Source organism: Rhagoletis zephyria, unplaced genomic scaffold, assembly GCF_001687245.7.
Source record: "Rhagoletis zephyria isolate East Lansing unplaced genomic scaffold, Rhagoletis_zephyria_1.1 Rzeph_scaffold_03861, whole genome shotgun sequence".
NCBI lineage: Eukaryota > Metazoa > Arthropoda > Insecta > Diptera > Tephritidae > Rhagoletis > Rhagoletis zephyria.
Window position 1 is genome coordinate 12,890 of NW_016160944.1, and position 22,878 is coordinate 35,767.

General features: G+C 33.9%; 1 long non-coding RNA gene across 2 annotated transcripts; it reads right to left on the bottom strand.

Annotated features, from left to right (window-relative positions):
- Positions 1-10,486: 10,486 nt before the first annotated feature.
- Positions 10,487-12,283, bottom strand: LOC108369813 (uncharacterized). Of its 2 annotated transcripts, XR_001848567.1 has the most exons (3): positions 12,252-12,283; positions 12,091-12,193; positions 10,487-12,032 (listed from the first exon to the last, which is right to left on the bottom strand). It is a non-coding gene; the product is annotated as an uncharacterized LOC108369813 (long non-coding RNA). The 2 variants fall into 2 exon arrangements; XR_001848565.1 differs by lacking the exon at positions 12,252-12,283 and having other exon boundaries at positions 12,091-12,245.
- Between the last annotated feature and the right edge of the window lie 10,595 nt (positions 12,284-22,878).

Here is a 22,878-nt window from a genome sequence, read left to right on the forward strand (position 1 = left end):
TAATGTTAACTTACACAAAACTTGAATAACAACATTTAATGAAGTATACATAGTTTAAGACCAAAATCGTAGCATTATATAAATACATGAAACAAGCAAGAAAAACTTAAAAAAAAATATTTAGTGCAATGGTATGTCATTTTTACAAGAATTAAATGTTTAAAAAGTAAAGTTGGGCATATCATTATTGCACCAAATTCAAAATGATATTGTTTGCCACTTATGTTTATTTATTAATTTTTAAGATTTCTCAATTAATTAAAATCAGTTCATTCCCTAACAAATGCTATATAAACCTAAGCTTAGGAGTTTTGTGAATACTTAAAAAAAAATTCATCATAATTTCAAACTTTTTTCTCAGAAGTGTTTTTTGAGTATACATTTTTATAGCACATTCAATTCTAGTGTAATAATGTGCAAGTTTCTAGTGGCTAAGAGTTATCGTTGATTTTTTAGAATGTTATAGCGCTGCTACTGAATTTCAAAATACGTAAATATTTTAAGGAATTTTAAATGAGCACTTAAAAGGGGAAAATTATAAGTAAAATTGTAAATGGGGCACGAAAAATTGAGGTACTTGGGCGGGTTGGGTAAATAAGCGGGGAGGTACTTAAGAGAGGGATTTTCTTCAGATTATATAAAAAAATTCACGGTGTCCACAAATATTGTTACTTAAGCGGGTTAGGTACTTAAGCGGGGGGCACTTAAGCGGGTTTCACTGTATTTTATAATAAATACCAATTTAGTCGCACTCAATCACAGCGCCTTTTTCGTTTTCTTTGTTTGTTTTCATTCTTAGGCAGATGTCAAAAACGCTCAGAAATATACTTTTTTCTTGCTTCTTTGATTAAGTGATCTTGTATTTTTGATTCATGGAATAAGAATAAGAATTGGTAAGTAAATGTGTACATTTTCTCTAAGCAATAATAAAATAGTAAAATGATATTATAATGCTATAATAATTAAAGAGATTAGTAAAACAAGCTTTAAAATTTTAAGGAAGTGATGAAGTTATTATTTTTTCATTTAAAATATTTCATTACCCTGGGCCTGTACCAATGAGTAGAAAAGTGCTATAGTGAAAAAAAAAAACTTTTTACTATGGTAAGAAATTTTTACATATCTGCTGTGCCAATTCGTAACTTTTTACTGCTGGAAATTTCGGACAGTTGCTCTGGTGCAAGAGATATTAAGCAATTGCAATGCAGCAATTATATAAAAAAATAAATATGTCTCTACTGACTTCAATTCTTCTAGAACTGAAAGCCATGCGTTTAATAAACAAAAAACGCATCAAAACCGTCAAGTATGTGTGATTCTTGCTCGGCTCGGCTTGTTCTTGGTAACACTTAAAATTCGAGGAATTATAAAACAAAAGCATAAAATATACAAAAATTTCAAACTTTTTATTCAGAATTTTTAGCATTAGAATTGTGGCTGGCGGGCGGTCTTGTGCATATTCTTCCATATAAAGTATACTCGACAACTACATTTGTATAGAAGAAAATGCCTAGCACTATCAGCAAAAAAAAATATAAAAAATCAATGCGATTTCCTAGCGCCTCGAAATTTGCACTTTAACCAACTACAATGGCTAATAAAATGGGCTATAAAACTGCATACCCAAAATTTTTCTAAAAATTCTGAATAAAAAGTTTGTAATTTTTGGATGATTTTGGTAAAATTTGTTGAATTCTTACAATTTTTGTACTAGGTTGCAAGTGTGGATTTATATGGTGCTCGTTATATAATGCACTGGACTATTATAAGAAAATATTAAACATCGAATACAAAAAAAAAATATAGCCAAAACTGGTCAAAATAAAAAGTCTCTATTATTTCTTCCACCTAAATATCGCTTATTTACTTCAAAACTGTCATAATCCAAACAACCAAAAACTTTAGAAAAAGAGCTTGCAAGTTTTTAATTTACATATCGTTACCTTAATATAGAAAGGCCCTGTCTCACATCGTCGCTGAAATGCAAAAAAATTGCAACTAACTAAAATTTTCTATTGCACAAAGCGATGTGAAGACTTATACACGAAAATTCAACGGCCTATAAAACTGGATACTCAAAAAATTCTGCAAAATCTGATTAAAACGTTTAAAATTTAGACCCAACTTTGCTTAATTTTTATAATTTTTGCACAAAGTATGAAATATGAATTTATTTGCTGTTTGTTAGATAATAAGCTATACTTTTATAAAAAAATAGTAAGTAGTAAATATACAAAAGAAAAACAGACAAAACTTGTAGAATTAGTATTATGACACTATGAAATTATAGGATTATGACACTATTGAAGTAAATGAGCCACTTATGCATAATAATCAAAAATACATATATATGAATGTACATATATATATATATATATATACATATGTAAATTTAAGTGTATGTACATATTACCTTAATTCACAAAGACCCTAAACTTATGGCCAAAATAAAGGAAACGCGATCTTTTGACAAGTTTTGACCATCTTTCTTTAATTCGTTTAATGTTTAGTATTTATTATAAAAGTATAGCTCATTTTCCAAGGAAACCATATACATTAGACTGCAACACCAAACAAAATTTCGGTTTTTTCGGCGGGATTACAAAGTTTATTATATTTTAAGACTTCCACCAAAATTTTAGGAAAAAATATTAAGATTTACGTGAGCTGCACCGGTTTGATAATACCTCTAAAAATGCAGTTTTTTTTATGAAAAAAATAGTTTCTTAAAGGATTTTTTGGAAAAAATCTCTCAGATGACAAAACAGATTAAGCTTAAAAAATCTACATAAAAATATTTAAAAAAATTTCAGCGGAATCATAATGAGATTTTTGATGCTGTTTTTTAACTTTTTTCAAGGATTTGTTTAAGAAAAACTTGAATACCAGCCCCAAACCCCCTAACAAAAAAAAGCTGCAGTGTAATGTAAACCATATCATGAATTTGGGAGTTAATACACTTTTGTAGAACGTGGTTGACATGTACTTATTACAACATGCTGCATGCATGTGCAAATACATGTAAAATAAAACATTGTGTAATAAATAACTTAAAATTTTATAAGGCACATTTCATTAAACTCTTAAAACTCTGTGTGTTCACTGCGCAAATATCAATTGGGCTGTATGGAAAATTAAGAAGAGAGCTTCATAAATAAAAGAAAAATATGAGCAATTAATTACCATACCTGTATTTTATTCTCCTTCGTAATAGAATTCTGCTTCTATTGTTTCCAAGTGCGATTGGATCTCCGAAAAGACCAGACTCGACACTCTGGCTTCAATCCGGTTTACAATATTTGCTGACAAACCAGCTTCCTTAATTTTTTTCGATAAACTTAAAAAGTGTAGAGCAGTGCTGTCTTGCTCCTGCCTCTCTGAACTGAACTCAGAGCAAACATGGGATATATTTGACGCCGCTAAGTCAAGAAACTCATGGAACTTGTTTTTATCGTTCCTATGAATAGTGTTGTTCACTAAACTTTAAGTCCTTCTAGCTTTTTTATGGAATAGTGAAACTTTCAACTGTTTGATTGAACAAGTGAGTAGTGAACTTGTTTATTTAACGTGCTACTGCACTACTGAAAATAATGGGAAAAATGTACGCTAGCACCATGGGGAAATGAACTGAAGGTGGCGCATTCCCGAAACCGCTACTTTGGTTTTGCCGACTTTGACATTTATGGCAATACGTAAACAAACTTTATATTTAGAAACAAGTGCAAACGTATTGTGTACTTTCAAGTGAAATATCGAAGTAATTCGTGCGTTCTGAAGTAAAAAACGTTTTATTTGTAATAAAAACTTTATAAAAATGTCGTGTCGTGTGTTGAATTGCAGCAGCCGTAGGGGTAAAGCTCCCAAATGCAGTTTTTTTTGTTTCCCCGCGACGACGCCTTGGCCAGAAAGTGGATAGAGTTCTGCCGGCAGGAGAAGCCATACAATTTAGACACCAGCGTAATATGCATGAAGCACTTTACGGACCACTTTTAAACACGACATGTTAAGTTGAAAACGTTGAAATACCACAAATTACAAATTAAAATCGGAGGTAAGCAAGCATCGACCACTTTCTGCAGGAAAACATGCGCTGCGACAAGATATTATCACTTTTTCNTTATACATACCTTTCTTCTCCGTGAACTGGACGATGGGGTTTCACGGATTGCGGTGCTCTCTTCGTCCACATCTGTGTATGTGGATGTGTTACATTTTTCGAAGTCCTTGGGCAAGCTTCCAATCGTTCTTTTTAATTACAAAATATACACTATTAAAACTAGTCTAAATGGCCTTGCATGAATTATATATGTACTTACGTTCTTGTGCCCTTAACACCCTCTAAAAATGACATAGCTTCCATGTGCCGCCATTTAGTTTTTGGAGATATAGCACCGCTTCCCGACGCAACCTGCTCTGCCCTTTTGCAGCGTTTGTAGCAATCGCGCAGTCCCTTCCATCGCTTCTTGCACTGCACCTCTGCAACGTATAAATATTTACACATATGTACATAATACAAACCATTTTGGAATACATATATTATATTCACTTACCGTCTAATTGTGCACTATTTGCTACCTCCCTCCATGCAGCTTCCTTCTTTTTGATATTCTTATAATACTCCAACTCCAAATTATAAATAATTGGACGCTTCCGAACTTCCTCAATTAATAATTCGTCCAAATCCATTTAAATTATCCAGTTATTTATACATAAAAGCAAGGCGAATATTCAACAAACGCGAGAAATGTAAAGGAAAATAGAAAAAGCACAATGACAATTGTCCAAAAGAAGAAGCAGACAACTTTTGTGGCTTGTCAAAATAGAATTAGATCGAATACGGCTACAGCTACAATTTTATCTATTTGTCGCGTAGCCCTGTCGTCGCCAAAATAATTATCTACATAAGAAGACGTGGAAAAATAATTTGACAGCTGTGGTCCGTAGCTCGTCGTTTTCATTGTGTTCGGGCTCTTATTCTGACCTTGAATATAATTAAGTAGATGTTAAAGTACATAAAAAACATATGTTCAAAAAATGCAGCGGTTGCCAATCGGTGACCCAACACCTACTTCAGCCAATCTTTCAGAAATGTTCACAAATTCTTGTATATGCTGGGCCACTGATGCACCCTCAGACATGCAAATATTTAACAATTTGTACAATGTTACTTTTCTTATTGGTCCACTTGGCCTATACACAGCCTTTAATTTCTGCCATGCTTCGGATGCTCTTAATGTAACTCAGTTGCGATGGCCCCACACAGAGCATGATTGTCGCCAGAGCCTTCTCATTCTCTGCCTTCCACTTGGCCAACAACGCGACATCTTCGTGCTTTGCAAATTCGCCGCTTACCACTAACCAAATTTCTGAATGCACAAGAACACATTGCATTTGTATGCACCATGTATCATAGTTGGCATCGTCCAACTTCTCTATTTGGTGTAGCGAACCCATTTTTACAAAACGTACACTTTATGCGACACACGCCAATCTTCTCAAGAACGCTTTTTATTTTATACCGACATAGGCTCTGCGCCCATAACCTGTTGCGTGTTAACTTTGCGATGGAAGCCCGGATTAAAATAAGAGACCAGTGTTACATCTTTACACTTCAGTGGTTTATTTCAGAATGAAAATCAAAAAAGAATACAACATAAATTGCGACTCGATTTCAACTGCGCAGAAAATGAACCGTTACAAAAACTGAAAAACAATGTTGTTGCAAAGGGGAAAGTACAAATAAGAGACAAACTGTGGCTGCCAGATTTCCAACAATTATTATGATTTTTAAGTGTGAAATAACTTATTGGACTGCAAATGTATCGGAAGAAAGCAAATACCCATTTCCTCATGTTTGCTTAGCAAATTTCTTTAGGAAAACTTTTAATTTATATTCTTCTAATGTTTTCTCTTTAAAGCTTTTGTACGTAAACAAAATTTCGATCAGCTGTACTAAAAACATGCAAGTTTTTGCTAGTTTTGCGTTCGCGTACTCTTGCTAACATTTTTCTCTTTGAGAGAGAACAAAATTGCTGAGAGTTTTCTGCTGAAAGAATACGCGAATACACCTATTGTCAGGTTGTTAATATGGCGAGGAAAAAGTGACAATGGAACTATCTTCTTTTTTGTATCATAAAATTAATAATACACATTTTACTTCTAATTGTAAACTTTGCGTCATTTTTTAGTACCTTTCTACTACCGTTTTCGCAAGAGGCGATCACATTTTCCCCTTTTTCCTACTTCCAAAAGTCAAATCTATATAAATGAGTGTCAATTTGAGCTGTCGCAAATTACATATCCTTGTATTATTGAATCATGGTTACTACATGATACAAATATTTAAAGGTAAAACCGCTCGCTCCATTCGTCGGCCATCATTTATTTTTTGAAGTTTGTCTACTTTATAAAATTGAAATTTTGAGAGCAACTCAAATGCCAAATAAAAGTAAAACAAAAAACAAATAGAAAAAAATATTAAATTTTTACTTTTATTTGAGACTGAAAGTGAGAATGTATTTGTGAGATTGAAAATTTGAAAACATTTTTGTTATGTTAGCAAACTTCAAAAATGTTCAGGCTGCCTCTCAGCGGTTTTACCTTCAAATTTTTGTATTATGGGCTACTATCAATACATGATGCAATAATTAAAGGTCGTATACGTGGTGACAGATCGTTTCGACGACTCCTTTAGCTCAAGGTTGTATTTTGAAGGTATACGAACACGAGAGAAAAGGAAAGAAAATAGGGCTCCTTAAAGACTCATTTATGACTCCGAATGTTTGCTGGATATTTGTGTACTACTACAAGCAAACAACAGTGAAGTCACTCCAGGCGCGGCTTAAATAAGAAATAATAAATTAATAATAATAATTAAACAATAGTATATATATAGGTCGCATATCCTCCGTAATCTTGAGCATAGCAGTTGAACAGCTAAGTCCTCGGCGATATCCTGATTGATATGGAGATAACAGACTGTTGTCTGTCAGATAATTCATAATTTGTATTAGCAACAGTTTTTCAAAAACCTTTGATAAGGACGGCAAAATACTAATTGGCCGAAAGTCGAAGGGCTGCGAAGCATTACTCTTTTTCGCTACCGGTACAATATTAGCCACCTTCCAGGCGTCAGGATATTTTAATGATGTTAACAAAAAGTTGATTATATGCGTTAAAGGTGATATATATAAGGTAAAATTAGCTTAATAAACCTCAAGCTTATTTTATCATCTCCTAAAGCATTAGATTTTATTGAACAAATGCATTATATTATATCAGATTCATTGACGTTTGAAAAGTTAAATTGGTTACCAAAACCTTGTGAAAGATTGTCACCAAACATAAGAACATCATTCCCCTTTGTCGGTTTAATCGTAAAATAATCATTCATGATATCAACATCAATCGTGCATTCAGATTTTACGTTAGATTTTACAGCAAGGTGCTTTAAGTTATTCCACAGGACTTTTGGTGGAAGATTTACATTCAGTTTGTTCTGGAAGTAACATATTTTGGCATCACGAATTACTTTAGTAGCCCTATTCCGCAAAAGTTTATATGCCATCAAGTTTTCTTCAGAACTATTTTTCTTCCCAGAAGAATAGCCCTTATTTCGGGCCCGAATCGGTTTAAGCACGTCATGTTGAACCATGGCTGTTTGTTGTTATTGACTTTAATTTTTCTTACAGGAACATATTTGTCAAAAAGATAGCAATTGGAAAAACACTCAACCTTTTCGTTAACATCAGCTAAATACCAGCAATCATTCCAAGGAAGAGTGGGGGCTTTACTAGCTAAATCTTTGATATTAATTCCATTAAAATCACGAAGATACAAGTATTTAGGTGAAATGTTTCTCATTCACTTAAGCATTAAATTATAATAAAGAATAAAAAAAATATTAAGTCGTGGTCGCTTACACCACTGAGAGAAAGCTGTTCAAAATGTGAGACGCTAGCTGTATCAGAAACACAGAACAAATCTAATAGACTAGGCTTACAGAGGGGTCCAAAACGAGTAGGCAGCTTGTTTATAACATTTAAACCAACGCTTGACAGATAATCTAACAAATTCTTGGTACGATCATTTTCAACGAGCAAATCAACATTCAAGTCACCACACAACAGTATATCGTCGCTCCCAACGAAGAGTAGCACATCTCAAATTACCGTTTAAGACTAGCACGTTTCACTATTCGCGTCGAAGACTAGCACATTTCAGATTTTCGCGTGGAAGACTAGCACATTTCACTATTCGCGTGGAAGAGTAGCACATTTCAGAATTTTGCGTGGAAGAGTAGCACATTTCAGATTTTTGCGTGGAAGAGTAGCACATTTCACTATTTGCGTGGAAGCCTAGCACCTCAGTATATCCAGTAAACAAACTTAGCTATTTTTTTTTCGCCAAGTTTGGTCCCCATAAAGGACTAGTGTTGCAAGCAACGTTTTTTCGGCAATTAGGGTGTTGTGCAGCTATTTAATGTGGTGAAAATTATTTAAGCACTGGGGAGATTTATTCACACGGAATTGGAGATTGGGCAAATAGATTTATTTTAAATAAATTGTGAATCTGCGAAAATATCTTTTCAGCAGATGAATATCCTTTTAACCTTTTTTCCGAAAATTTACATACAGGCTCGAAAATATGCGAGTAACATTAGGTTTGTATAGTAACTTCTCCAGTAAAACATTGCAGCGAGAGCGTAAAAGCAAAATAGAGCGTAAAATTGAGAGGAAGAGAAAACTAGCAGAAGAGGTTACTGAACACAAAACTAGCAAAAACTTGCAAGAGAACAGTTGTTGCACTGCTTTGACAATCTGCTGTAAACATTTTACTATTTATAAATCAGTTTTAAACTCTTTGCTTTACACACAAGCACTTACACTGTCCAGTACATCATTAATATTATGATTTCCACTCATTTTACTTTTGTTTGTGCCAAGGCGAATCAATATAAGGTGATAGCAGGAGTACAAAAACAAAAATTTACATGTATTTTGTTTTTGCTTTGGCGGCATAAACTGTCAAAACCTGTAAGTGTGAGTAGAAATTCAAACAAAATTTTTCAATTTGATATCAGAAGCCGTGCGGCGAAACACATACACAAAATCAACTGAGCTAGTAACACCACTTTTTATATATTCTTTTGACATTTATTCTTCTTCTTCTTCTGCTAGCTAATTTCTGCTAGTAAAAATTTCACTAGCAAGAATTTGCAGCTCTCTCGTGTTGTTACGCTCTCGATTCAGTGCTCTCTTGCAAATTTTTTGGGTTATCATACACTTTTCCAGTAAAAGTTTGCAGGTTCCAGTACAAATTAGTACTGACTATTGGTAACCATACAAACCTATTCAAATATCGTCGCCTGGATGGAAAATTACCGGAAGCGTCATTTTGACAATTTGTGGTTTTTGGATATCTTCTTTAGTTTCCGACTAATTGACTAAAATTTTTTCGGTTATTTGGTACAAATTGCGTTAGTATTGCTGTCGTACTAAACTAATCAAGATCTTTCAAATAGAGTTATCTGTTCTTCTTTAGTTTCCGACATATTCAGCTTTATCATGAGTTTCATTTTCTAGAACCGGGCCACTTTTCGTTTGCGTGTGTTCACTACAGGTGGATGAAAAAATTGTTGGCGAAATTTTGTTCGGGCGAAACTCACGATTAGGCTGATTAGTAAAAAGTATGGTTAATTTATAAAAATTGTTATCACATTTTGGCGTATATCACTAAAACTGACTGCAAATTTTTTGACAAATGTCGTATACGACAAAATTTTATTAAACTCATAAATGGTTGACACTAAACTAAAAAAAATAAGATAATTTAAGAATTTCATGAACTAGTACATAGCATTCTCCGACACTTTGGAGAAAATCTGTAGTCGTGTTTCTGAGAAATTGCATTCCAAACTTCAATCGTGAGTTACCGAAAGTAACTTGTGACAATCTTTTATCCAGGGATATTTTCGCAGTTGGAGTATATGCCAGACGAGTAACAGGTATACACATACAAGGATACCTAAATTAGCGCGTTGAACTTGTATATTTATCTCTCTCCAACGCATTAATTCTATATACGTAGGTACCAACGCCTGACAAAGTTATGTCTAAATTTAATAATGGCTCTATGACAAAATATTCATGGAATGTATTCGTAGATTTTTATTTACTTCATTTCATACATTAGCATTGATGTTTTGTTTTTCATACATTAGTATTGATGTTTTTTACTAAATACCAGGAATAAATATTTAATAAAAAACTATTTCATTTAAGCTTAACCAACTTTTAGTTGCTCGGAGCTAATTTTGGAACGCTTCACGAAATATTTTCATAGACAGTAAATGCAATCCTGGGTGCATCATTAACGAGCTGAAAAACCAAACAAATAAAAAAATTCCATCTGAACCAATATTCCCAAAAATTATAAAGCAAAACAAAAACCATTTTTTCCAATTTATGCACTGTTATTTTTATTATTGCAATACAATTTCGCAGCTCTTCAAACATTTTCCACATTATGCTTTTAGGGCTAGTAGTTTCCGACCCCATTTGCTCGTTTTTTTTCAATTCTGAATTTAGGCAAGGCTTCATGGGAACTTACTGTGGGTGCAAACAGACCACATTTTGTAAACTGAATTGTGATATTTAATTTTATTTTATAATGAAAAATTAATTTAATGTGCAATTTTTTAAGTTTACTAGATGTAAGACAACTTTTAATTTTCTTTATATATTGCATGCTTTAGTTTTAATTCTGTTTAAGTTAAGTTGTAAAGGTGAAAATAGGCCTCCTGGGCAACCGAGCACATTAAAAAAAAATCGGTAACGCGCGTAAAAGCATACCTCACAAGTGGTGTGGAAAATGCAAGAACAAATATAAATGGAATAATTTTCGAAATTATGAAATGGTTATTGGTATTTTCCATCTCAAAGGGGGTGATTAATTTGAACGTTATTTAAGCTGCCTTTACACGGTCGATTTTTGTCGTTTAACCAAAATCTACCCGTGTAAATTGCAATTCAACCGTAAAATGTAAGCGTTTTGGCTAGTCGATATCTTAAGTAAATTTTCCAGTCGACAGAAATCGACCCGTGAAAAGGCAACTTCAGGAATTTTTTAATTTTTTTTTTTTTTTTTGCTTGGGCGTCTTTTGAAGATGTGCCAAATTATATTGTCGACTTAAATACAAAACAACAATTTCTTTAAGCCATCTTGTGCAGCAATTTGTTGATCTTATCCTCACGGCTACCGAAATCACCAACCTCAACGTAGTGATTAGCCTTCTTGCGCCAGCCTCGGGTTGATGTGTTGAGCTTGAATAGCAACAGGAAGTTGGGGGCTTTCTTGAAGTGAAGTGAATCAACGCACTGAATTTCGTGCGCTTCGCGAAATTTGCGTTCGATCACAAAGCAGAGATTGGGACACGCTTGACCATTCCACGTTTGTACATCAATTCACAAACTGATTTAAGATTTGGATAACCCCATATAGGGGGTTCGGCATACGTAGCATATTAATGGTTGCCTTGCTCAATTTGATGAACACACCGTTTTAATGTGGCGAAGACAGAACTGTAAAACTACGCACTTTTTGTGCAACTTTGTTGATACCGCGGATGCGGATCACAAAAGCCAATTTGGATTTTTCAGGCCCGTCGAATTGGCCGCATTTCTTTGCCACACAGCGCTACTCCATCTCACGGCGTCCATCACGGAGTTTTCTTGTTTGATATTTCTCAGCATGCACCAAGTTTTCACGTTTACGGAGTGCAATCACAGCAGAGCGCTTTAGTTTACGTTTGATCAGGGTAGCAATTTGCTGACCTGCTCTTGCTGAACTGCAGCTTCGGCTCGGGGACAGGAGGCAGCTTCCTGGAAGGTTGTCTGCCCTTTGCTTGCGGTTTCTTACCGGGCCGTGATGGCAGTCATCTTAACTTGTTACTTAGCACGTTGAAAAGGCGAAAAAAAGTTCGCCAAATGTTTGGAGCACATCGTAAATGAGCCACTCGATTTATAACATTTCTATAAACAATTTAATTAAATACTTTTTATACATAGATATGCTGCATCATGCACTTACTTTCCCCAAATTCCATCCTGTTTATCGGCATAATATTCCAAATATGCCTGCTACTTCATTACTAAATTTTCCAACTGCGCCTTCTTTGTTCGCTCGTCATATCCTAAAAAGACAAATTTACATTAAACAATAGAAATCGCAAAAATTAGCAAATAAAATACTCGCTTTGTTTTGTTTTGTTGTCAAATTTCTGAGAAATGTGAATTCACCACGATGCGATACAGAAAGAACAAGGACCAGGGATGTAATTTTAAGTAAATCTTTTATTCAGTGGCAAGGCGCAGAGCGTTCGGGGCAGCAATATTAATTTGTATCAAATATAACATTAAACGGTGGTTCTAATACATTTTTTGATATTATTATCCAGAGTACATACATTATATGGTATTTATTTCAAAAATTGATGTACTATATGAACATTTTTTTCAAACATTTCTTAAGATTCTTTCATGAGTGCTGAAAAGCAACCATGCGTGTAAGAAATTGTGTACTACCTAAAACTTCACCTCTGGAAACTTTATCCCCATAAAGGACTTCACCACAGTTTTTTTACTGGATATACTGAGCCTAGCACATTTCAGATTTTTGCGTGGAAGAGTAGCACATTTCAGATTCTCGCGTAGAAGAGTAGCGAATTCATATAAAGTGGTACTGGCAGCCGTACAAAAACCAAACATCCATGTATGTTATAATCATTTCTCCTCGACTAAGCTGAGAGTTTAATGTTGTGTATGGAGCTTTTCGGTATTTTACTACAAATAGAATAAACGTTTATTTTCCTCCTACTTGTTTTGACGCATTTTCGCGTCTTCCTCAGGGAATCTATTTATAAATACGAGAAACATATATGCACATTAGGGTGGTCCAAAAATGCATGTGAAAAAGTAAAGTCGGAATTGTAATGCTCTCACCCCCTAGGATTGTTCTATACCGAAAAAAATATACCCCTATTTTTATATTTTGAAATCAAAAAATATTTAGAGGTCGCTCAAAGCGCCCAAAGTTCTCCATGTATTTTATATGGGGAAAAAAACTTTTGGTAGAAATGGTATAGAATTCAAAAAAACTAATATTTTTCTACCGGAAAACTTTTCATCTGCAGGATTCCCAATAATAATACCCAATTGTTTATTTAACCATTTCTTCATCGCAACTATAATTTGTAGGTCCGCCGAAAACCCACAAAACCCCGAAAAATGCTATGGGAGGACAAATAAAAAATCGTTAGTATTAAAAAATTGTTAAATAAATAATTGGGTATTATTATTGTAAGTCTCCTGAAGAGAACCAGAGTTTTCCGATCGAAAAATATTGATTTTCAAGAATTCTATACCATTTCTACGAAAAGTTGTTTTTTTTCACATACAAAAATACATGGAACACTTTGAGCGCTTTGAGCGACCTCTAAATATTTTTTGATTTAAAACAAAAATAGGGATACACTTTTTTCTATATAGAACAAGGGGGGTGAGAGCATTACAATTCCGACTTTACTGTTTTGGACCACCCTAAAGTGATATTGTTTTTCACTTATGTTTATTTATTTATTTTTAAGAATTTTCATTATAATAAAGTTCATTTTCTGAAGAAGTTCATATAAACCCAAATTTAAAACTTTGTAGCAAACTAAAATAATCTAAACATGTTCATCCAAATGTAAAAATTATTTTCTCAGAATTTTTTGAGTATATAGATTTAAACCCCTTTCAATTTTATTGCAATAATGTGCAAGTTTCAAGTGCCTAAAAATTTCCGTTGTTGCGGTTTTCTTCCATATAAAAATAAATTGTGTTTATTCGTTATATGGTAACAAATGCAACAAAAAGAATCAAAGGTTTTAAGGCTCCTGAAACTTGCACATTATCACACTAAAATTGAATCGGCTATAAAGCTTCATACTCAAAAAAAAATGTAACACTTCTGAGTAAATAAATTTGAAATTTGAATGAAAATTAGTTAATTTTTTTTAGATTTCTAAAAAATGTTAAGCGTGGGTTTACATGGTTTTTTAAATGAACTTTATTTTAATTGAAATTGAACATACTGAAAACAAAATTTCAATGGTTAACCATAAAACAATATGAAATGCATAAAGCTTATTGGGGTAAAATGCCTTTAAAAAAAGAAAAGTGGATGATCTCCAGCAAATGATCACTAAACGCTATATAAAGTCTGAATTTCATGAATTTTATAATAGAATTATAGAAATATAAAATAAGCACTTGAATTTCCAATTTAAGTTATGCTTTTATGATTTAGTTTAAACCCTAAATGTGCTACTCTTCCACGCAAATAGTGAAATAATAATAATAATAATAATAATATCCCAACGGTTTTTACCCTCCATTCCCGCCCATCCGCACGAGGGGCGCAGTCCGCATGACGTACGGAACCAATATTTTAAATTTTTGTGCCGAGTCACGATAGGCAGGAGTTTGTTAAGTGTCGAGATCTAAAACTGTTCAGCTACAGAACTAAATTCATCAGCTGATTTTATGTATTTATGTCAATAATTCACTTATTGAGAGAGGAGAGTATCGCTTTCTTAATGCTGAAAAGCGGATCTGATATATCAAACGTGCTGGAATGAGAGTTAAAATCCTGGCATAAGCAACGGAGTGGGTCGTGCAATTCAAAATTGGTTTTACAAGCTTTCAGAAATATGGGACAAAAGTGTCTTGATACGCGTGAGGGAACATTAAAGCTTACATCAGCCAGAAGAGACGGACTTGAAATTGAGCCTGTCAGTAATTTAACCATAAAAATTATACCAAGCATTTCCCTGCGACTGGCAAGTGTAGGAAGGTTAATAAGTTTTAAGCGACTCGTATAAGGTGGAAGACTATATTGAGAATCCCATCGGAAATTTCTTAAAGCAAAAAGTAGGAATTGTTTTTGAATTGATTCTATCTTGTCTGAGTAAATTTGATACCTTGGATTCCAAACCACCGAGCCGTATTCCAGAATCGGCCTAACTAATGTTGTAAACAGGGTTTTAGTGATATAAGGGTCACTAAATTCTTTTGACCATCGTTTCACAAATGCAAGTACACCTTTAGCCTTGTTGACTGTCACATTAATGTGAAGATTAAAATTAAGCTTAGGATCCATTGTGATACCAAGGTCCACAAAATTGTATACCTGTTCCAGGTTATGGTTACCTATTATATAAGAAACTGGCAGAACAGCTCTTCGCGAGAAGCACATTACTTTACATTTCTTAAGATTTAGAGGCATAAGATTTACTTTACACCAGTAAGCCATGCTGTTTAAGTCTGATTGTAGCAAAGACCTTTCTTCAATTGAAACGTACGATTTATAAAGTTTTACATCATCTGCATACATTAAAATTTTGGAGAATTTTATATCTGTAGAAATATCGTTTATAAAAAGCAAGAACAGAATCGGGCCTAGGTGGCTACCCTGAGGGACTCCTGAAGTAACATCAATGACGTCAGAGATAGTATTTTTAAACAATACCCTTTGTGATCTATCATAGAGGTATGAAGAGATCCAACGTAGAAAATTAGGTGGAAGACCAAGAAGATCAAGTTTATAGATGAGCAACGAGTGGCACACTTTGTCAAATGCTTTACTGAAATCAGTATATATAACATCAACAGTTTTGCTCTCACTAAATGCTTTTGAGATATAGGATGTTAATTCAAGTAAATTTGTAGAAGTTGATTTGCCCTTGCAAAATCCATGTTGACTGTATGAAATGCTTGAAGTGATAGAATGCGTCAACCGATTTGTTATAATTGCTTCAAATAATTTAGGAATTGCAGAAAGCTTAGCTATGCCCCGGTAGTTCTCCACTGAAGACCTGCTACCGCTTTTATGTAAGGGGGTTATGAACGATTCCTTCCATACAGTTGGAAAAACGCCCTCTTTAAGAGACAAATTAAATAAGGCTGTTAACGGCTCATAGAGATAATCAGCACAATTTCTAAGAAAACAAGTGGGGATCTGGTCAGGACCATAACTAAAAGACTGCTTTAAGGACTTCAGGTAAACTAAAACATCATCGGGAGATATTATAGGGTTATGTATTGAGTTAATTGGACTTAGTTTAAAAGGATAGTCAAAGTATGCTTGGGAGTTAGTGGAATAATTGGATTTAAAAAACTGAGCGAACATGTTAGAAATTGTTTGATTATCACCAGAGACGGTATTTTGATACTTCATGGCGGAAGGAAACCCACGTACATTTCGCTTGGAGTTTACGAAATCATAAAATGATTTGGGGTTATATATTATACGTCGTTTGATTTTACACAAGTAATCTTTATAACACTTTTTGTTTAATTCAAAGAACTTGTGACGCAAAAGTGAGTATTTTACATAGTATGAGTGTAAGCCGGTTTTTTTGTGTAATCTAAAATAACGTGACTTTCTGTTTTTCAAGTTTCTCAGTTCTTTAGTGAACCATAACTGTGTTTGTTCTTCAGGAACACACATGCGTTGAGGCACATACTTTTCAAATAATCTATGTACAGTACAATTAAAATGTGCAACGCTTTGCTCAACTTTTTCTTTGTATATAGGCCACGACAATTTAGACAATTCTTTATTCAGTTTTTTAAAGTTGGCTTTCGAAAAATCAAAGCGAATATTTGGTTCGTATGTTTGGACATCGCAATTTTGACCATCGTTTATAATTTCGTAAGATATCTCAATAGCAGGGTGGTAGACATCTTCGGGCAAAACTAGTGGGTCACATTTATTTACAGCCGACTTAGATGCATCATCAACATAAACAAGATCTAATACTTTGCCAAACTTATTGCGAAGTACATTAACTTGATTCAGGCAGAGTTCAGCCATCTCCTCTAAAAATACGTTGTTGCACGCGCTAGACGAGAAAGGTACAATATCATTGTCAATGATGTTCCATGATACATTTGGTAAATTAAAGTCACCCAACACAATCAATGAATCAGAGGGTTTAATCATTGAATTAATTGATTTCAGTAAAGATACATGTTGTGAATACACTGATAAGTCAGATCGGGGAGGAATATAGCATAGAGCTAAGTAAGTAAACCCCCTTCCAACCTGAACACGAATGCATTTGAATTCTGCAGATTCAATGTGTGGAAGACTAACTTCTTCAGATGGTATTGAAGAGTCTACGGCAAAGAGTACGCCACCGCCGACTCTGTCCTCCCGATCTTTTCTGTAGATATGATAATTATTTGAAAGAATCTCTGAATTAAAAGTGTGAGGTTTGAGCCAAGTTTCAGTCAAAGAAATTATATTATAATTGCATTCAAGGCCATTAAGATATAAATTCGTTAATTTAGTATTTATGCCTCTTACGTTTTGATAATAAATACTTAAAGCAGATTTAGTAATCAGTTTTTTGATTCTGTATTCTGACGGGGAATATTTGCTAAATTATTATTTTTGTTGGGCCTATACTCAAATTCACGAACGAAAGCTCCGGAGGGCCAAAAAGAACTACTAAGCAGCATGTCAAAATTTTCTAAATTTACGTCTATTTTAAATGAAGAAATATTTCTTTCATATTTAAAATTAAATTTTCTGATACTTAAGTTGACAGTTTTAACTTTGGACGAGATGTAAAACTTTATATCGTCCTCGGAAGTATCCCTCGAAAATCTAGATACAAATATAGACTTCTTTGGGGGAACCACAACCAGTCTCCTAGTATCAGACTCGATTACCGGCGGACGGGGTTGAGTAACTGAGTTACTAGTTGAGGGTAGAGTAAGCGTTGGAAGATTGGATGGCGGTGCCACAACTTCAACGGGGGACGGGGAAGATACTGCAGGGTCGTTATTATTAGAAGCAGACTTTGATATATGTTCTTTTGAGGAAGATAACTCCGTTGTCTGTGGACATGGAGAAGAAAGATTAATTAAGTCATTCGGAAGAGTGTTCTGACGTGGAACGGTCCTTTCATTAGGCGGACTATGAAGACGCTTACGTTTTGACACACGAATGTCCTTCATAGATTGTACGGTATCTAAGCATTTAAAAGATTTAAATACATTTTCGTAATGTTTAAATTTTTCGGTCAGTACCGACAACTCTCTCCCTACCTCAGAAAACCCATTTCTGGTTTGCCTAAACAACTTAAAGAGATCAACTTCGGTTGACCTGCACTTTAAGCAAGACCAGCGAAGACCTTTGCCATCATTAATAGCGTCCAGAATTCTTCCTGTCAAACCAGCACATTTTAGATGGCAAATACCATCACAGAGCCAGCACGATAAGTAGCGTTCAGATTCGCTTTTGATTTGGCAGTTATCAAGATCACACTTCATATTGAAAGATTTAATAACACTTATGTTAATAAAAAGACAAGCAAAATAAGTTTAACACAACACACACAACAATTCAGGAGCTGATGTATTTAGCTTAAAAATATATGTAGCGAACAGTTTGAGTATCACTGTAATGTGACACTTAATAAACGCAGCGCAAACAGCTGTGACAAGAAATACTAAACGAAGTAAACAAAAAGAGCAAAAATAAATGTGCAAAAATAGAAACGATCTCAGTTAACTACAAAGGAATAACAACAACAATGATAACAACAAATGACTCGGCAAGATTAGATGCAAGCTAGTGAAATTTAATTAAATTTAATAAAAACCACAAAAATCACAAAACTTTCACTTAGCTTCGGTTATTATCACACTAAGATGCTCGTAGGCACTTTTTATAGCAGCTTTTACTCAAAATTAGCACAATAAACTTTGCAAAATACAAAGACCAATCAAGGCACAAATAAGTAGAACTTCACAGCTTGACGTTTGCGTATGTATTGTGCTACTATTCCACGCGAAAATCTGAAATGTGCTACTCTTCCACCCAAATAGTGAAATGAGCGCAAAAATCTGAAATGTGCGCAAAAAGCTGAAATGTGCTAGTCTTCCACGCAAAAATCTGAAATGTGCTACTCTTCCACGCAAAAATCTGAAATGTGCTAGTCTTCCACGCAAATAATGAAATGTGCTACTATTCTACGCAAAAATTTGAAATGTGCTACTTTTCGACGCGAATAATGAAATGTGCTAGTCTTACACGCTAATAGTGAAATGTGCTAGTCTTCCACGCGAATAGTGAAATGTGCTACTCTTCGTATGGACCGACGATATGTTCATAAACTGCACTGTATTTATAAATAGTTTGAAACAAGTTACCTAAGTCACATAACATGCTGGGATTATATATATGTACATATCACAAGGCAGCTTAGTAAATTATTGTGAAATTCCGCTATCAAAAACTCCACTGGGTCAAGGTGATCAGATTTGTGCACTATTTTANTGGACCGACGATATGTTCATAAACTGCACTGTATTTATAAATAGTTTGAAACAAGTTACCTAAGTCACATAACATGCTGGGATTATATATATGTACATATCACAAGGCAGCTTAGTAAATTATTGTGAAATTCCGCTATCAAAAACTCCACTGGGTCAAGGTGATCAGATTTGTGCACTATTTTACACTGCAGTGTGCTCTTATAATATATTGCTATGCCACCAGCACGCTTACCCAGATGCCTATCATTTCTTACAACAGAAAAGTCATGTAAAGAAAAAACATTATCATCGTTATCAGCTTTAAACCAAGTCTCAGTAACGCACAGAACATCAATACACACAGAATCAAAGATATAATTTAAATAATCAATTTTCGATTGATTCAAACTTCTTGCATTAAAATGGTAAACTTGAAAACCAGGGTGGAAATCACTTAACAAATTCAACAATATTTTCAAATTTAAATCGCAAGAGCCAACAGCAGAATTATTCAATGTCATGAGATGATGGAAAATATGTGCACTTCAAATTGACATCACAAAGATAAATAAAAGAAAGAAAGGGTGTATAGAGCGCTCAAATAGAAAAAATGTATCAGACACCGAAGTATATAAATAGCTTATTGATACTTGCTTAATATCTAACCTATTTACTGGAGTACAAATATAAACAAAAGATAAAAGCATGATAATTACATAGTACATAGCTAATCATTTTTCTAAGGTGCTAATAAGAGAATCCATTACTTCTCGCAGCATCTTAGGTTAGCTCTCATGCACGTAAATCATCCCGCTACCTGGCTGACCAATATCAGAGAGTGGAAGCGATCTCTTGTTTGTTTTTCCAAAAGCAGCATTGATCTAAAGAGCTCTGAAATTCTGTCAACCATAGCTGACGAGGGCGTTAGCGGAGTTTTTGGGGGTGATGCATGTTTGCGCAATGGATTTTTACGTGTTGTGGACATTTTAAGGTGAAAAACCAAGTATCCACACCCCCCAGCAAAAAAACACGATTACCACAGAAACGAAAGTGGAAACGAGCTAGGCGATGGGAATCGCTTACCCTTTCGCTTCAAGAAGGCCTTATTTTAACATGGGCATGTCATTGGAGGTAAGCCCTTACCCGCAGCATTACCTTCAAACGAAGGGAGAACGCATGGATAAACAGAATCCAGAGAAGCGAACAAAGAATGCCTTACAGAGAAACTAATGTAGAATGCCTAGATAAGTACATACTTATTTATATTAAATTGAAATCAGAAAATGTCTTAAAAGATTAAAATTAATTAAAATTTTTATAAATCAGCTTTTATACATACATATGTATTTATTTAGGTATTTAGATTTTCTTAAAAATCGGTATGTACATACATGCATATTTAACTAAGCTTAAAATTGTACTTCCTCACTCTTGTACTTCACTTCATTGACTGACTTCAACTTCGCTGCAAATTGAACAAAGCAAAACATGATTTTTATACGAGAAAAATTTCCACAGAAAGTAACGGTAGGAAAAGAATTTTTGGGTATTCATTCTATTTTTCAGCTGACTACGATGCAGCATTCTACTTTGCATTCTCCGAAATGAAGCAAAGAAGCGAAATAAAAAAAATATTGTAGGACATTCTACTTTGCATTCCCTGAAATGAAGCAAAGAAGCGAGACAAATAAAATATTGTAGGACATTCTACTTTGCATTTCCGGAAATGAAGCAAAGAAACGAATTAAAAAAGAAATATTATAGGACATTCTACTTTGCATTCCCCGAAATCAAACAAAGAAGCGAAATAAATAAAATATTGTTGGACATTCTACTTTGCATTACCGGCAATGCCTAAAAGAAGCGGACAAATTTAAAGGCATTATAACGCTATGCCTTCTAGAACACGTTACCACTAAAAGCGATTACCGATTTTTTGCTAGGCCTGCAGGAAATGTGTCTAACTATAAGCTACCTTTATGTTGATTAAGAAGGAGCTAAAAGTCACTTAATATTTGTATATTTTCTTTGACGAAAGCTAACTATATTTCTATGGCGATGGCCGCGAAATAGTCAAGGGTGGTTTACCTCTTCATTAGATGTAGTCAATGGTGGTTACCTCTGCATTTGATGCAACTAACTTGTAACTAACTACTTTTGGACATAAAATATCAAGGAAAACAAAATATTTTATTTTTATTTTTTTTATATTTTATAACATTTCACATTTGTTTCTATATTCTGCTGTAGGTGGTCCGATACCGTCAAACATAACTTTAAAATGATACTATGAAATTTCGATCTCCCTTTTATTTGTACTCAATTCGAAAAAGTATTTGCGAAGTGCAGGATATTTAAATAGAAACGCGTTTAAAGAAAACAATCTCGAGCTTTACTCCTGCATTACTTGTCCACTTGTTTCAAGTAAGCTTTTTGTAGCTAACCACAAGTTATATATTTTATAGAAATCCTGCAAAAAAGCTTACTACAAGTTTGTTATTTTTTACCAATTGATAATTTTTTCCTGCAGGGCAGGTATTGACAGTCAGGAACAACTCGAACAAAACACGTACCCAGGTACACAGGTATAGCACCAATTAATAGGCAATTTCAAAGTTGGTTCTGTGTAAAAACGCGAAAAAAACTAACAACCACCGCACAACACGTCTACTCACTCTCACTTGACATTTGGGTTTTGGACCAAACCAACTTTTTTTAGGAGATTGAGTCAAAAGTAAGCAAGAAATTAGCCTCCGAAATCGATCGTATAGAAAAAAGAAACGGGATTTAATCGCCTTTACAACGGTACCAATCGTTTAAAAATCGGTTGGTAATTTTTTTGTTTAAAATATTTTTTTTTTATAAAAAAAATTATTTTCTCCTTTAAATGTGGTTTTTCTCAAATTTTTATATACGAAGTATACAAATATGCATTTCAGAAGAAAGCAGTTTAATCGTCTTTACAACGATACCAATTTTTTAAAAATCGGTTAGTATTTTTTTGTTTAAAATATTTTTTTTATAAAAAAAATGTATTTTTTCATTTGAATGTGTTTTTTTTTAATTTTTATATACGAAGTATACCAATATGCATATCAGAAAAAAGGGGGTTTATTCGCCTTTACAACGATACCAACCTTTTCAAAACCTTTCATAAAAAAAGGTATTTTTTCCTTTATATGTTTTTTCTCAAATTTTTATCTACGAAGTATACTATACGAAGTATAGTATACAAAACTGTATACCAGAAATATCTGAGTACAAAGTCTAAAATTTTAATGAAACTTCGTTAAATTTTCCTTATTATTGTATACACTTTCATTTATATACTTTTGTTTGTAGTTTGAACCATATTTTTGTACAAAAATAGCAAAAAATTATAGTTTGCAAAACATTGTGAACATTTAAAAACAAGTAGGGTGTACGCAGATATAATGGAGCGAGCGTATGTCTGTTGGTTTTTGGTTTCTACGTAAAAATGACATTCTACGCAGTGCAGTGCAAA